The sequence below is a fragment of the Pseudophryne corroboree genome, chromosome 1 (genome assembly GCF_028390025.1).
Source record: "Pseudophryne corroboree isolate aPseCor3 chromosome 1, aPseCor3.hap2, whole genome shotgun sequence".
Taxonomy (NCBI): domain Eukaryota; kingdom Metazoa; phylum Chordata; class Amphibia; order Anura; family Myobatrachidae; genus Pseudophryne; species Pseudophryne corroboree.
The window spans coordinates 885,903,281-885,919,607 of NC_086444.1; the positions used below are offsets into that span (position 1 = coordinate 885,903,281).

At 34.0% G+C, this 16,327-nt stretch overlaps 17 non-coding genes across 17 annotated transcripts; all 17 read left to right on the top strand.

Annotated features, from left to right (window-relative positions):
- The first annotated feature begins 419 nt into the window (after positions 1-419).
- Positions 420-492, top strand: TRNAK-UUU (transfer RNA lysine (anticodon UUU)). Its single transcript has one exon. It is a non-coding gene; the product is annotated as a tRNA-Lys (tRNA).
- A 579-nt stretch (positions 493-1,071) lies between these two features.
- TRNAK-UUU (transfer RNA lysine (anticodon UUU)) lies at positions 1,072-1,144 on the top strand. Its single transcript has one exon. It is a non-coding gene; the product is annotated as a tRNA-Lys (tRNA).
- Positions 1,145-2,374: 1,230 nt separating this feature from the next.
- TRNAK-UUU (transfer RNA lysine (anticodon UUU)) lies at positions 2,375-2,447 on the top strand. The gene has a single exon. It is a non-coding gene; the product is annotated as a tRNA-Lys (tRNA).
- Positions 2,448-3,678: 1,231 nt separating this feature from the next.
- On the top strand, positions 3,679-3,751 carry TRNAK-UUU (transfer RNA lysine (anticodon UUU)). The gene has a single exon. It is a non-coding gene; the product is annotated as a tRNA-Lys (tRNA).
- Positions 3,752-4,982: 1,231 nt separating this feature from the next.
- TRNAK-UUU (transfer RNA lysine (anticodon UUU)) lies at positions 4,983-5,055 on the top strand. Its single transcript has one exon. It is a non-coding gene; the product is annotated as a tRNA-Lys (tRNA).
- A 579-nt stretch (positions 5,056-5,634) lies between these two features.
- Positions 5,635-5,707, top strand: TRNAK-UUU (transfer RNA lysine (anticodon UUU)). Its single transcript has one exon. It is a non-coding gene; the product is annotated as a tRNA-Lys (tRNA).
- Positions 5,708-6,286: 579 nt separating this feature from the next.
- TRNAK-UUU (transfer RNA lysine (anticodon UUU)) lies at positions 6,287-6,359 on the top strand. The gene has a single exon. It is a non-coding gene; the product is annotated as a tRNA-Lys (tRNA).
- A 1,230-nt stretch (positions 6,360-7,589) lies between these two features.
- On the top strand, positions 7,590-7,662 carry TRNAK-UUU (transfer RNA lysine (anticodon UUU)). The gene has a single exon. It is a non-coding gene; the product is annotated as a tRNA-Lys (tRNA).
- A 1,231-nt stretch (positions 7,663-8,893) lies between these two features.
- TRNAK-UUU (transfer RNA lysine (anticodon UUU)) lies at positions 8,894-8,966 on the top strand. Its single transcript has one exon. It is a non-coding gene; the product is annotated as a tRNA-Lys (tRNA).
- Positions 8,967-10,197: 1,231 nt separating this feature from the next.
- Positions 10,198-10,270, top strand: TRNAK-UUU (transfer RNA lysine (anticodon UUU)). Its single transcript has one exon. It is a non-coding gene; the product is annotated as a tRNA-Lys (tRNA).
- A 579-nt stretch (positions 10,271-10,849) lies between these two features.
- Positions 10,850-10,922, top strand: TRNAK-UUU (transfer RNA lysine (anticodon UUU)). Its single transcript has one exon. It is a non-coding gene; the product is annotated as a tRNA-Lys (tRNA).
- A 579-nt stretch (positions 10,923-11,501) lies between these two features.
- Positions 11,502-11,574, top strand: TRNAK-UUU (transfer RNA lysine (anticodon UUU)). Its single transcript has one exon. It is a non-coding gene; the product is annotated as a tRNA-Lys (tRNA).
- A 1,231-nt stretch (positions 11,575-12,805) lies between these two features.
- TRNAK-UUU (transfer RNA lysine (anticodon UUU)) lies at positions 12,806-12,878 on the top strand. Its single transcript has one exon. It is a non-coding gene; the product is annotated as a tRNA-Lys (tRNA).
- A 579-nt stretch (positions 12,879-13,457) lies between these two features.
- Positions 13,458-13,530, top strand: TRNAK-UUU (transfer RNA lysine (anticodon UUU)). The gene has a single exon. It is a non-coding gene; the product is annotated as a tRNA-Lys (tRNA).
- A 579-nt stretch (positions 13,531-14,109) lies between these two features.
- TRNAK-UUU (transfer RNA lysine (anticodon UUU)) lies at positions 14,110-14,182 on the top strand. The gene has a single exon. It is a non-coding gene; the product is annotated as a tRNA-Lys (tRNA).
- A 1,231-nt stretch (positions 14,183-15,413) lies between these two features.
- On the top strand, positions 15,414-15,486 carry TRNAK-UUU (transfer RNA lysine (anticodon UUU)). Its single transcript has one exon. It is a non-coding gene; the product is annotated as a tRNA-Lys (tRNA).
- A 579-nt stretch (positions 15,487-16,065) lies between these two features.
- TRNAK-UUU (transfer RNA lysine (anticodon UUU)) lies at positions 16,066-16,138 on the top strand. Its single transcript has one exon. It is a non-coding gene; the product is annotated as a tRNA-Lys (tRNA).
- The last annotated feature ends 189 nt before the right edge of the window (positions 16,139-16,327 follow it).

A 16,327-nucleotide genomic window follows, 5' to 3' on the forward strand; every position in this document is an offset into this window, starting at 1 on the left:
AAGAATGGACTTTATCACTCTTCAATAGGCACACATTATTGGCATCTAGTAATATAGTCATCACAAAGTAGTATCACTACATGTCAGTTCTAAAGACTTTGTTTCATCAGGAACTCAAATCCATCCTTCTTTGATAGGCACACAGTGATTAAATTAGACAAGTAATAAATCAAACCTCTTTGACAAAAATAATTGAATGTGATTATTGAAGTATGGTGATACTTACCGAATCTAAGGATTTACATCTTAAACACAGAGGAAACTAAAATATATTTCATCAAGATACCCTACAAGCCAAGTCTTTCAGTTCATGATTGCAGTAACACATATATTTTTCCAAATTTTTTGTAATTGCACAGCAAATTGTCATGTTTTATATATTTCGAGCAGTTTCCAATATGGCAACCTCAGCGCTCAGAGCCTGGATAGCTCAGTCGGTAGAGCATCAGACTTTTCATCTGAGGGTCCAGGGTTCAAGTCCCTGTTCAGGCGAGTGTCTTTTAAACAATGGTGTTTTTGTTTGTGAAATGGACAATTTTGCAGAGTTTAAAATTATCCATTCCTGCAGGCAGCCATCTTTTAATTGTTGATGCTGATTATGTTCTATATTCAATGGTAAGGTGAATAGATTGGAAAGATTCTGTAGAATATTAAGAATGGATTTTATCACTCTTCAATAGGCACACATTATTGGCATCTAGTAATATAATCATCACAAAGTAGTATCGCTACATGTCAGTTCTAAAGACTTTATTTCATCAGAAACTCAAATCCATCCTTCTTTGATAGGCACACGGTGATTAAATTAGACAAGTAATAAATCAAACCTCTTTGACAAAAATAATTGAATGTGATTATTGAAGTATGGTGATACTTAACGAATCTAAGGATTTACATCTTAAACACAGATTAAACTAAAATATATTTCATCAAGATACCCTACAAGCCAAGTCTTTCAGTTCATGATTGCAGTAACACATATATTTTTCCACATTTTTTGTAATTGCACAGCAAATTGTCATGTTTTATATATTTCGAGCAGTTTCCAATATGGCAACTTCAGTGCTCAGAGCCTGGATAGCTCAGTCGGTAGAGCATCAGACTTTTAATCTGAGGGTCCAGGGTTCAAGTCCCTGTTCAGGCGAGTGTCTTTTAAAGAATGGTGTTTTTGTTTGTGAAATGGACAATTTTGCAGAGTTTAAAATTATCCATTCATGCAGGCAGCCATCTTTTAATTGTTGATGCTGATTATGTTCATTATTCAATGGGAAGGTGAATAGATTGGAAAGATTCTGTAGAATAGTAAGAATGGACTTTATCACTCTTCAATAGGCACACATTATTGGCATCTAGTAATATAATCATCACAAAGTAGTATCGCTACATTTTAGTTCTAAAGACTTTATTTCATCAGGAACTCAATTCCATCCTTCTTTGATAGGCACACAGTGATTAAATTAGACAAGTAATAAATCAAACCTCTTTGACAAAAATAATTGAATGTGATTATTGAAGTAAGGTGATACTTAACGAATCTAAGGATTTACATCTTAAACACAGAGGAAACTAAAATATATTTCATCAAGATACCCTACAAGCCAAGTCTTTCAGTTCATGATTGCAGTAACACATATATCTTTCCACATTTTTTGTAATTGCACAGCAAATTGTCATGTTTTATATATTTCGAGCAGTTTCCAATATGGCAATTTCAGCACTCAGAGCCTGGATAACTCAGTCGGTAAAGCATCAGACTTTTAATCTGAGGGTCGAGGGTTCAAGTCCCTGTTCAGGCGAGTATCTTTTAAACAATGGTGTTTTTGTTTGTGAAATGGCCAATTTTGCAGAGTTTAAAATTTTCCATTCCTGCAGGCAGCCGTCTTTTAATTTTTGATGCTGATTATGTTCATTATTCAATGGGAAGGTGAATAGATTGGAAAGATTCTGTAGAATATTAAGAATGGACTTTATCACTCTTCAATAGGCACACATTATTGGCATCTAGTAATATAATCATCACAAAGTAGTATCGCTACATGTCAGTTCTAAAGACTTTATTTCATCAGGAACTCAATTCCATCCTTCTTTGATAGGCACACAGTGATTAAATTAGACAAGTAATAAATCAAACCTCTTTGACAAAAATTATTGAATGTGATTATTGAAGTAAGGTGATACTTAACGAATCTAAGGATTTACATCTTAAACACAGAGGAAACTAAAATATATTTCATCAAGATACCCTACAAGCCAAGTCTTTCAGTTCATGATTGCAGTAACACATATATTTTTCCAATTTTTTGTAATTGCACAGCAAATTGTCATGTTTTATATATTTCGAGCAGTTTCCAATATGGCAACGTCAGCGCTCAGAGCCTGGATAGCTCAGTCGGTAGAGCATCAGACTTTTAATCTGAGGGTCCAGGGTTCAAGTCCCTGTTCAGGCGAGTGTCTTTTAAACAATGGTGTTTTTGTTTGTGAAATGGCCAATTTTGCAGAGTTTAAAATTATCCATTCCTGCAGGCAGCCATCTTTTAATTGTTGATGCTGATTATGTTTATTATTCAATGGGAAGGTGTATAGATTGGAAAGATTCTGTAGAATATTAAGAATGGACTTTATCAATCTTCAATAGGCACACATTATTGGCATCTAGTAATATAATCATCACAAAGTAGTATCGCTACATGTCAGTTCTAAAGACTTTATTTCATCAGGAACTCAAATCCATCCTTCTTTGATAGGCACACAGTGATTAAATTAGACAAGTAATAAATCAAACCTCTTTGACAAAAATAATTGAATGTGATTATTGAAGTAAGGTGATACTTAACAAATCTAAGGATTTACATCTTAAACACAGAGGAAACTAAAATATATTTCATCAAGAGACCCTACAAGCCAAGTCTTTCAGTTCATGATTGCAGTAACACATATATTTTTCCACATTTTTTGTAATTGCACAGCAAATTGTCATGTTTTATATATTTCGAGCAGTTTCCAATATGGCAACTTCAGTGCTCAGAACATGGATAGCTCAGTCGGTAGAGTATCAGACTTTTAATCTGAGGGTCCAGGGTTCAAGTCCCTGTTCAGGCGAGTGTCTTTTAAACAATGGTGTTTTTGTTTGTGAAATGGACAATTTTGCAGAGTTTAAAATTATCCATTCCTGCAGGCAGCCATCTTTTAATTGTTGATGCTGATTATGTTCTATATTCAATGGTAAGGTGAATAGATTGGAAAGATTCTGTAGAATATTAAGAATGGATTTTATCACTCTTCAATAGGCACACATTATTGGCATCTAGTAATATAATCATCACAAAGTAGTATCTCTACATGTCAGTTCTAAAGACTTTATTTCATCAGAAACTCAAATCCATCCTTCTTTGATAGGCACACGGTGATTAAATTAGACAAGTAATAAATCAAACCTCTTTGACAAAAATAATTGAATGTGATTATTGAAGTATGGTGATACTTAACGAATCTAAGGATTTACATCTTAAACACAGATTAAACTAAAATATATTTCATCAAGATACCCTACAAGCCAAGTCTTTCAGTTCATGATTGCAGTAACACATATATTTTTCCACATTTTTTGTAATTGCACAGCAAATTGTCATGTTTTATATATTTCGAGCAGTTTCCAATATGGCAACTTCAGTGCTCAGAGCCTGGATAGCTCAGTCGGTAGAGCATCAGACTTTTAATCTGAGGGTCCAGGGTTCAAGTCCCTGTTCAGGCGAGTGTCTTTTAAAGAATGGTGTTTTTGTTTGTGAAATGGACAATTTTGCAGAGTTTAAAATTATCCATTCATGCAGGCAGCTATCTTTTAATTGTTGATGCTGATTATGTTCATTATTCAATGGGAAGGTGAATAGATTGGAAAGATTCTGTAGAATAGTAAGAATGGACTTTATCACTCTTCAATAGGCACACATTATTGGCATCTAGTAATATAATCATCACAAAGTAGTATCGCTACATTTTAGTTCTAAAGACTTTATTTCATCAGGAACTCAATTCCATCCTTCTTTGATAGGCACACAGTGATTAAATTAGACAAGTAATAAATCAAACCTCTTTGACAAAAATAATTGAATGTGATTATTGAAGTAAGGTGATACTTAACGAATCTAAGGATTTACATCTTAAACACAGAGGAAACTAAAATATATTTCATCAAGATACCCTACAAGCCAAGTCTTTCAGTTCATGATTGCAGTAACACATATATCTTTCCACATTTTTTGTAATTGCACAGCAAATTGTCATGTTTTATATATTTCGAGCAGTTTCCAATATGGCAACTTCAGCACTCAGAGCCTGGATAACTCAGTCGGTAAAGCATCAGACTTTTAATCTGAGGGTCGAGGGTTCAAGTCCCTGTTCAGGCGAGTATCTTTTAAACAATGGTGTTTTTGTTTGTGAAATGGCCAATTTTGCAGAGTTTAAAATTTTCCATTCCTGCAGGCAGCCGTCTTTTAATTTTTGATGCTGATTATGTTCATTATTCAATGGGAAGGCGTATAGATTGGAGAGATTCTGTAGAATATTAAGAATGGACTTTATCAATCTTCAATAGGCACACATTATTGGCATCTAGTAATATAGTCATCACAAAGTAGTATCACTACATGTCAGTTCTAAAGACTTTGTTTCATCAGGAACTCAAATCCATCCTTCTTTGATAGGCACACAGTGATTAAATTAGACAAGTAATAAATCAAACCTCTTTGACAAAAATAATTGAATGTGATTATTGAAGTAAGGTGATACTTAACGAATCTAAGGATTTACATCTTAAACACAGAGGAAACTAAAATATATTTAATCAAGAGACCCTACAAGCCAAGTCTTTCAGTTCATGATTGCAGTAACACATATATTTTTCCACATTTTTTGTAATTGCACAGCAAATTGTCATGTTTTATATATTTCGAGCAGTTTCCAATATGGCAACTTCAGTGCTCAGAGCCTGGATAGCTCAGTCGGTAGAGCATCAGACTTTTAATCTGAGGGTCCAGGGTTCAAGTCCCTGTTCAGGCAAGTGTCTTTTTAACAATGGTGTTTTTGTTTGTGAAATGGACAATTTTGCAGAGTTTAAAATCATCCATTCCTGCAGGCAGCCATCTTTTAATTGTTGATGCTGATTATGTTCATTATTCAATGGGAAGGTGTATAGGTTGGAGAGATTCTTTAGAATATTAAGAATGGACTTTATCACTCTTCAATAGGCACACATTATTGGCATCTAGTAATATAGTCATCACAAAGTAGTATCACTACATGTCAGTTCTAAAGACTTTGTTTCATCAGGAACTCAAATCCATCCTTCTTTGATAGGCACACAGTGATTAAATTAGACAAGTAATAAATCAAACCTCTTTGACAAAAATAATTGAATGTGATTATTGAAGTATGGTGATACTTACCGAATCTAAGGATTTACATCTTAAACACAGAGGAAACTAAAATATATTTCATCAAGATACCCTACAAGCCAAGTCTTTCAGTTCATGATTGCAGTAACACATATATTTTTCCAAATTTTTTGTAATTGCACAGCAAATTGTCATGTTTTATATATTTCGAGCAGTTTCCAATATGGCAACTTCAGCGCTCAGAGCCTGGATAGCTCAGTCGGTAGAGCATCAGACTTTTCATCTGAGGGTCCAGGGTTCAAGTCCCTGTTCAGGCGAGTGTCTTTTAAACAATGGTGTTTTTGTTTGTGAAATGGACAATTTTGCAGAGTTTAAAATTATCCATTCCTGCAGGCAGCCATCTTTTAATTGTTGATGCTGATTATGTTCTATATTCAATGGTAAGGTGAATAGATTGGAAAGATTCTGTAGAATATTAAGAATGGATTTTATCACTCTTCAATAGGCACACATTATTGGCATCTAGTAATATAATCATCACAAAGTAGTATCGCTACATGTCAGTTCTAAAGACTTTATTTCATCAGAAACTCAAATCCATCCTTCTTTGATAGGCACACGGTGATTAAATTAGACAAGTAATAAATCAAACCTCTTTGACAAAAATAATTGAATGTGATTATTGAAGTATGGTGATACTTAACGAATCTAAGGATTTACATCTTAAACACAGATTAAACTAAAATATATTTCATCAAGATACCCTACAAGCCAAGTCTTTCAGTTCATGATTGCAGTAACACATATATTTTTCCACATTTTTTGTAATTGCACAGCAAATTGTCATGTTTTATATATTTCGAGCAGTTTCCAATATGGCAACTTCAGTGCTCAGAGCCTGGATAGCTCAGTCGGTAGAGCATCAGACTTTTAATCTGAGGGTCCAGGGTTCAAGTCCCTGTTCAGGCGAGTGTCTTTTAAAGAATGGTGTTTTTGTTTGTGAAATGGACAATTTTGCAGAGTTTAAAATTATCCATTCATGCAGGCAGCCATCTTTTAATTGTTGATGCTGATTATGTTCATTATTCAATGGGAAGGTGAATAGATTGGAAAGATTCTGTAGAATAGTAAGAATGGACTTTATCACTCTTCAATAGGCACACATTATTGGCATCTAGTAATATAATCATCACAAAGTAGTATCGCTACATTTTAGTTCTAAAGACTTTATTTCATCAGGAACTCAATTCCATCCTTCTTTGATAGGCACACAGTGATTAAATTAGACAAGTAATAAATCAAACCTCTTTGACAAAAATAATTGAATGTGATTATTGAAGTAAGGTGATACTTAACGAATCTAAGGATTTACATCTTAAACACAGAGGAAACTAAAATATATTTCATCAAGATACCCTACAAGCCAAGTCTTTCAGTTCATGATTGCAGTAACACATATATCTTTCCACATTTTTTGTAATTGCACAGCAAATTGTCATGTTTTATATATTTCGAGCAGTTTCCAATATGGCAATTTCAGCACTCAGAGCCTGGATAACTCAGTCGGTAAAGCATCAGACTTTTAATCTGAGGGTCGAGGGTTCAAGTCCCTGTTCAGGCGAGTATCTTTTAAACAATGGTGTTTTTGTTTGTGAAATGGCCAATTTTGCAGAGTTTAAAATTTTCCATTCCTGCAGGCAGCCGTCTTTTAATTTTTGATGCTGATTATGTTCATTATTCAATGGGAAGGTGAATAGATTGGAAAGATTCTGTAGAATATTAAGAATGGACTTTATCACTCTTCAATAGGCACACATTATTGGCATCTAGTAATATAATCATCACAAAGTAGTATCGCTACATGTCAGTTCTAAAGACTTTATTTCATCAGGAACTCAATTCCATCCTTCTTTGATAGGCACACAGTGATTAAATTAGACAAGTAATAAATCAAACCTCTTTGACAAAAATTATTGAATGTGATTATTGAAGTAAGGTGATACTTAACGAATCTAAGGATTTACATCTTAAACACAGAGGAAACTAAAATATATTTCATCAAGATACCCTACAAGCCAAGTCTTTCAGTTCATGATTGCAGTAACACATATATTTTTCCAATTTTTTGTAATTGCACAGCAAATTGTCATGTTTTATATATTTCGAGCAGTTTCCAATATGGCAACGTCAGCGCTCAGAGCCTGGATAGCTCAGTCGGTAGAGCATCAGACTTTTAATCTGAGGGTCCAGGGTTCAAGTCCCTGTTCAGGCGAGTGTCTTTTAAACAATGGTGTTTTTGTTTGTGAAATGGCCAATTTTGCAGAGTTTAAAATTATCCATTCCTGCAGGCAGCCATCTTTTAATTGTTGATGCTGATTATGTTTATTATTCAATGGGAAGGTGTATAGATTGGAAAGATTCTGTAGAATATTAAGAATGGACTTTATCAATCTTCAATAGGCACACATTATTGGCATCTAGTAATATAATCATCACAAAGTAGTATCGCTACATGTCAGTTCTAAAGACTTTATTTCATCAGGAACTCAAATCCATCCTTCTTTGATAGGCACACAGTGATTAAATTAGACAAGTAATAAATCAAACCTCTTTGACAAAAATAATTGAATGTGATTATTGAAGTAAGGTGATACTTAACAAATCTAAGGATTTACATCTTAAACACAGAGGAAACTAAAATATATTTCATCAAGAGACCCTACAAGCCAAGTCTTTCAGTTCATGATTGCAGTAACACATATATTTTTCCACATTTTTTGTAATTGCACAGCAAATTGTCATGTTTTATATATTTCGAGCAGTTTCCAATATGGCAACTTCAGTGCTCAGAACATGGATAGCTCAGTCGGTAGAGTATCAGACTTTTAATCTGAGGGTCCAGGGTTCAAGTCCCTGTTCAGGCGAGTGTCTTTTAAACAATGGTGTTTTTGTTTGTGAAATGGACAATTTTGCAGAGTTTAAAATTATCCATTCCTGCAGGCAGCCATCTTTTAATTGTTGATGCTGATTATGTTCTATATTCAATGGTAAGGTGAATAGATTGGAAAGATTCTGTAGAATATTAAGAATGGATTTTATCACTCTTCAATAGGCACACATTATTGGCATCTAGTAATATAATCATCACAAAGTAGTATCTCTACATGTCAGTTCTAAAGACTTTATTTCATCAGAAACTCAAATCCATCCTTCTTTGATAGGCACACGGTGATTAAATTAGACAAGTAATAAATCAAACCTCTTTGACAAAAATAATTGAATGTGATTATTGAAGTATGGTGATACTTAACGAATCTAAGGATTTACATCTTAAACACAGATTAAACTAAAATATATTTCATCAAGATACCCTACAAGCCAAGTCTTTCAGTTCATGATTGCAGTAACACATATATTTTTCCACATTTTTTGTAATTGCACAGCAAATTGTCATGTTTTATATATTTCGAGCAGTTTCCAATATGGCAACTTCAGTGCTCAGAGCCTGGATAGCTCAGTCGGTAGAGCATCAGACTTTTAATCTGAGGGTCCAGGGTTCAAGTCCCTGTTCAGGCGAGTGTCTTTTAAAGAATGGTGTTTTTGTTTGTGAAATGGACAATTTTGCAGAGTTTAAAATTATCCATTCATGCAGGCAGCTATCTTTTAATTGTTGATGCTGATTATGTTCATTATTCAATGGGAAGGTGAATAGATTGGAAAGATTCTGTAGAATAGTAAGAATGGACTTTATCACTCTTCAATAGGCACACATTATTGGCATCTAGTAATATAATCATCACAAAGTAGTATCGCTACATTTTAGTTCTAAAGACTTTATTTCATCAGGAACTCAATTCCATCCTTCTTTGATAGGCACACAGTGATTAAATTAGACAAGTAATAAATCAAACCTCTTTGACAAAAATAATTGAATGTGATTATTGAAGTAAGGTGATACTTAACGAATCTAAGGATTTACATCTTAAACACAGAGGAAACTAAAATATATTTCATCAAGATACCCTACAAGCCAAGTCTTTCAGTTCATGATTGCAGTAACACATATATCTTTCCACATTTTTTGTAATTGCACAGCAAATTGTCATGTTTTATATATTTCGAGCAGTTTCCAATATGGCAACTTCAGCACTCAGAGCCTGGATAACTCAGTCGGTAAAGCATCAGACTTTTAATCTGAGGGTCGAGGGTTCAAGTCCCTGTTCAGGCGAGTATCTTTTAAACAATGGTGTTTTTGTTTGTGAAATGGCCAATTTTGCAGAGTTTAAAATTTTCCATTCCTGCAGGCAGCCGTCTTTTAATTTTTGATGCTGATTATGTTCATTATTCAATGGGAAGGTGTATAGATTGGAGAGATTCTGTAGAATATTAAGAATGGACTTTATCAATCTTCAACAGGCACACATTATTGGCATCTAGTAATATAATCATCACAAAGTAGTATCGTTACATGTCAGTTCTAAAGACTTTATTTCATCAGGAACTCAAATCCATCCTTCTTTGATAGGCACACAGTGATTAAATTAGACAAGTAATAAATCAAACCTCTTTGACAAAAATAATTGAATGTGATTATTGAAGTAAGGTGATACTTAACGAATCTAAGGATTTACATCTTAAACACAGAGGAAACTAAAATATATTTCATCAAGAGACCCTACAAGCCAAGTCTTTCAGTTCATGATTGCAGTAACACATATATTTTTCCACATTTTTTGTAATTGCACAGCAAATTGTCATGTTTTATATATTTCGAGCAGTTTCCAATATGGCAACTTCAGCGCTCAGAGCCTGTATAGCTCAGTCGGTAGAGCATCAGACTTTTAATCTGAGGGTCCAGGGTTCAAGTCCCTGTTCAGGCGAGTGTCTTTTAAACAATGGTGTTTTTGTTTGTGAAATGGACAATTTTGCAGAGTTTAAAATCATCCATTCCTGCAGGCATCCATCTTTTAATTGTTGATGCTGATTATGTTCATTATTCAATGGGAAGGTGTACAGATTGGAAAGATTCTTTAGAATATTAAGAATGGACTTTATCACTCTTCAATAGGCACACATTATTGGCATCTAGTAATATAATCATCACAAAGTAGTATCGCTACATGTCAGGTCTAAAGACTTTATTTAATCAGGAACTCAAATCCATCCTTCTTTGATAGGCACACAGTGATTAAATTAGACAAGTAATAAATCAAACCTCTTTGACAAAAATAATTGAATGTGATTATTGAAGTAAGGTGATACTTAACAAATCTAAGGATTTACATCTTAAACACAGAGGAAACTAAAATATATTTCATCAAGAGACCCTACAAGCCAAGTCTTTAAGTTCATGATTGCAGTAACGCATATATTTTTCCACATTTTTTGTAATTGCACAGCAAATTGTCATGTTTTATATATTTCGAGCAGTTTCCAATATGGCAACTTCAGTGCTCAGAACCTGAATAGCTCAGTCGGTAGAGTATCAGACTTTTAATCTGAGGGTCCAGGGTTCAAGTCCCTGTTCAGGCGAGTGTCTTTTAAACAATGGTGTTTTTGTTTGTGAAATGGACAATTTTGCAGAGTTTAAAATTATCCATTCCTGCAGGCAGCCATCTTTTAATTGTTGATGCTGATTATGTTCTATATTCAATGGGAAGGTGAATAGATTGGAAAGATTCTGTAGAATATTAAGAATGGATTTTATCACTCTTCAATAGGCACACATTATTGGCATCTAGTAATATAATCATCACAAAGTAGTATCGCTACATGTCAGTTCTAAAGACTTTATTTCATCAGGAACTCAAATCCATCCTTCTTTGATAGGCACACAGTGATTAAATTAGACAAGTAATAAATCAAACCTCTTTGACAAAAATAATTGAATGTGATTATTGAAGTATGGTGATACTTAACGAATCTAAGGATTTACATCTTAAACACAGAGGAAACTAAAATATATTTCATCAAGATACCCTACAAGCCAAGTCTTTCAGTTCATGATTGCAGTAACACATATATTTTTCCACATTTTTTGTAATTGCACAGCAAATTGTCATGTTTTATATATTTCGAGCAGTTTCCAATATGGCAACTTCAGTGCTCAGAGCCTGGATAGCTCAGTCGGTAGAGCATCAGACTTTTAATCTGAGGGTCCAGGGTTCAAGTCCCTGTACAGGCGAGTGTCTTTTAAAGAATGGTGTTGTTGTTTGTGAAATGGACAATTTTGCAGAGTTTAAAATTATCCATTCCTTCAGGCAGCCATCTTTTAATTGTTGATGCTGATTATGTTCATTATTCAATGGGAAGGTGAATAGATTGGAAAGATTCTGTAGAATAGTAAGAATGGACTTTATCACTCTTCAATAGGCACACATTATTGGCATCTAGTAATATAATCATCACAAAGTAGTATCGCTACATTTTAGTTCTAAAGACTTTATTTCATCAGGAACTCAATTCCATCCTTCTTTGATAGGCACACAGTGATTAAATTAGACAAGTAATAAATCAAACCTCTTTGACAAAAATAATTGAATGTGATTATTGAAGTAAGGTGATACTTAACGAATCTAAGGATTTACATCTTAAACACAGAGGAAACTAAAATATATTTCATCAAGATACCCTACAAGCCAAGTCTTTCAGTTCATGATTGCAGTAACACATATATCTTTTCACATTTTTTGTAATTGCACAGCAAATTGTCATGTTTTATATATTTCGAGCAGTTTCCAATATGGCAACTTCAGCACTCAGAGCCTGGATAACTCAGTCGGTAGAGCATCAGACTTTTAATCTGAGGGTCGAGGGTTCAAGTCCCTGTTCAGGCGAGTATCTTTTAAACAATGGTGTTTTTGTTTGTGAAATGGCCAATTTTGCAGAGTTTAAAATTTTCCATTCCTGCAGGCAGCCGTCTTTTAATTTTTGATGCTGATTATGTTCATTATTCAATGGGAAGGCGTATAGATTGGAGAGATTCTGTAGAATATTAAGAATGGACTTTATCAATCTTCAATAGGCACACATTATTGGCATCTAGTAATATAGTCATCACAAAGTAGTATCACTACATGTCAGTTCTAAAGACTTTGTTTCATCAGGAACTCAAATCCATCCTTCTTTGATAGGCACACAGTGATTAAATTAGACAAGTAATAAATCAAACCTCTTTGACAAAAATAATTGAATGTGATTATTGAAGTAAGGTGATACTTAACGAATCTAAGGATTTACATCTTAAACACAGAGGAAACTAAAATATATTTAATCAAGAGACCCTACAAGCCAAGTCTTTCAGTTCATGATTGCAGTAACACATATATTTTTCCACATTTTTTGTAATTGCACAGCAAATTGTCATGTTTTATATATTTCGAGCAGTTTCCAATATGGCAACTTCAGTGCTCAGAGCCTGGATAGCTCAGTCGGTAGAGCATCAGACTTTTAATCTGAGGGTCCAGGGTTCAAGTCCCTGTTCAGGCGAGTGTCTTTTTAACAATGGTGTTTTTGTTTGTGAAATGGACAATTTTGCAGAGTTTAAAATCATCCATTCCTGCAGGCAGCCATCTTTTAATTGTTGATGCTGATTATGTTCATTATTCAATGGGAAGGTGTATAGGTTGGAGAGATTCTTTAGAATATTAAGAATGGACTTTATCACTCTTCAATAGGCACACTTTATTGGCATCTAGTAATATAGTCATCACAAAGTAGTATCACTACATGTCAGTTCTAAAGACTTTGTTTCATCAGGAACTCAAATCCATCCTTCTTTGATAGGCACACAGTGATTAAATTAGACAAGTAATAAATCAAACCTCTTTGACAAAAATAATTGAATGTGATTATTGAAGTATGGTGATACTTACCGAATCTAAGGATTTACATCTTAAACACAGAGGAAACTAAAATATATTTCATCAAGATACCCTACAAGCCAAGTCTTTCAGTTCATGATTGCAGTAACACATATATTTTTCCAAATTTTTTGTAATTGCACAGCAAATTGTCATGTTTTATATATTTCGAGCAGTTTCCAATATGGCAACCTCAGCGCTCAGAGCCTGGATAGCTCAGTCGGTAGAGCATCAGACTTTTCATCTGAGGGTCCAGGGTTCAAGTCCCTGTTCAGGCGAGTGTCTTTTAAACAATGGTGTTTTTGTTTGTGAAATGGACAATTTTGCAGAGTTTAAAATTATCCATTCCTGCAGGCAGCCATCTTTTAATTGTTGATGCTGATTATGTTCTATATTCAATGGTAAGGTGAATAGATTGGAAAGATTCTGTAGAATATTAAGAATGGATTTTATCACTCTTCAATAGGCACACATTATTGGCATCTAGTAATATAATCATCACAAAGTAGTATCGCTACATGTCAGTTCTAAAGACTTTATTTCATCAGAAACTCAAATCCATCCTTCTTTGATAGGCACACGGTGATTAAATTAGACAAGTAATAAATCAAACCTCTTTGACAAAAATAATTGAATGTGATTATTGAAGTATGGTGATACTTAACGAATCTAAGGATTTACATCTTAAACACAGATTAAACTAAAATATATTTCATCAAGATACCCTACAAGCCAAGTCTTTCAGTTCATGATTGCAGTAACACATATATTTTTCCACATTTTTTGTAATTGCACAGCAAATTGTCATGTTTTATATATTTCGAGCAGTTTCCAATATGGCAACTTCAGTGCTCAGAGCCTGGATAGCTCAGTCGGTAGAGCATCAGACTTTTAATCTGAGGGTCCAGGGTTCAAGTCCCTGTTCAGGCGAGTGTCTTTTAAAGAATGGTGTTTTTGTTTGTGAAATGGACAATTTTGCAGAGTTTCAAATTATCCATTCCTGCAGGCAGCCATCTTTTAATTGTTGATGCTGATTATGTTCATTATTCAATGGGAAGGTGAATAGATTGGAAAGATTCTGTAGAATAGTAAGAATGGACTTTATCACTCTTCAATAGGCACACATTATTGGCATCTAGTAATATAATCATCACAAAGTAGTATCGCTACATTTTAGTTCTAAAGACTTTATTTCATCAGGAACTCAATTCCATCCTTCTTTGATAGGCACACAGTGATTAAATTAGACAAGTAATAAATCAAACCTCTTTGACAAAAATAATTGAATGTGATTATTGAAGTAAGGTGATACTTAACGAATCTAAGGATTTACATCTTAAACACAGAGGAAACTAAAATATATTTCATCAAGATACCCTACAAGCCAAGTCTTTCAGTTCATGATTGCAGTAACACATATATCTTTCCACATTTTTTGTAATTGCACAGCAAATTGTCATGTTTTATATATTTCGAGCAGTTTCCAATATGGCAACTTCAGCACTCAGAGCCTGGATAACTCAGTCGGTAAAGCATCAGACTTTTAATCTGAGGGTCGAGGGTTCAAGTCCCTGTTCAGGCGAGTATCTTTTAAACAATGGTGTTTTTGTTTGTGAAATGGACAATTTTGCAGAGTTTAAAATCATCCATTCCTGCAGGCAGCCGTCTTTTAATTTTTGATGCTGATTATGTTCATTATTCAATGGGAAGGTGTATAGATTGGAGAGATTCTGTAGAATATTAAGAATGGACTTTATCAATCTTCAACAGGCACACATTATTGGCATCTAGTAATATAATCATCACAAAGTAGTATCGTTACATGTCAGGTCTAAAGACTTTATTTAATCAGGAACTCAAATCCATCCTTCTTTGATAGGCACACAGTGATTAAATTAGACAAGTAATAAATCAAACCTCTTTGACAAAAATAATTGAATGTGATTATTGAAGTAAGGTGATACTTAACAAATCTAAGGATTTACATCTTAAACACAGAGGAAACTAAAATATATTTCATCAAGAGACCCTACAAGCCAAGTCTTTAAGTTCATGATTGCAGTAACGCATATATTTTTCCACATTTTTTGTAATTGCACAGCAAATTGTCATGTTTTATATATTTCGAGCAGTTTCCAATATGGCAACTTCAGTGCTCAGAACCTGGATAGCTCAGTCGGTAGAGTATCAGACTTTTAATCTGAGGGTCCAGGGTTCAAGTCCCTGTTCAGGCGAGTGTCTTTTAAACAATGGTGTTTTAGTTTGTGAAATGGACAATTTTGCAGAGTTTAAAATTATCCATTCCTGCAGGCAGCCATCTTTTAATTGTTGATGCTGATTATGTTCTATATTCAATGGGAAGGTGAATAGATTGGAAAGATTCTGTAGAATATTAAGAATGGATTTTATCACTCTTCAATAGGCACACATTATTGGCATCTAGTAATATAATCATCACAAAGTAGTATCGCTACATGTCAGTTCTAAAGACTTTATTTCATCAGGAACTCAAATCCATCCTTCTTTGATAGGCACACAGTGATTAAATTAGACAAGTAATAAATCAAACCTCTTTGACAAAAATAATTGAATGTGATTATTGAAGTATGGTGATACTTAACGAATCTAAGGATTTACATCTTAAACACAGAGGAAACTAAAATATATTTCATCAAGATACCCTACAAGCCAAGTCTTTCAGTTCGTGATTGCAGTAACACATATATTTTTCCACATTTTTTGTAATTGCACAGCAAATTGTCATGTTTTATATATTTCGAGCAGTTTCCAATATAGCAACTTCAGTGCTCAGAGCCTGGATAGCTCAGTCGGTAGAGCATCAGACTTTTAATCTGAGGGTCCAGGGTTCAAGTCCCTGTTCAGGCGAGTGTCTTTTAAAGAATGGTGTTGTTGTTTGTGAAATGGACAATTTTGCAGAGTTTAAAATTATCCATTCCTGCAGGCAGCCATCTTTTAATTGTTGATGCTGATTATGTTCATTATTCAATGGGAAGGTGAATAGATTGGAAAGATTCTGTAGAATAGTAAGAATGGACTTTATCACTCTTCAATAGG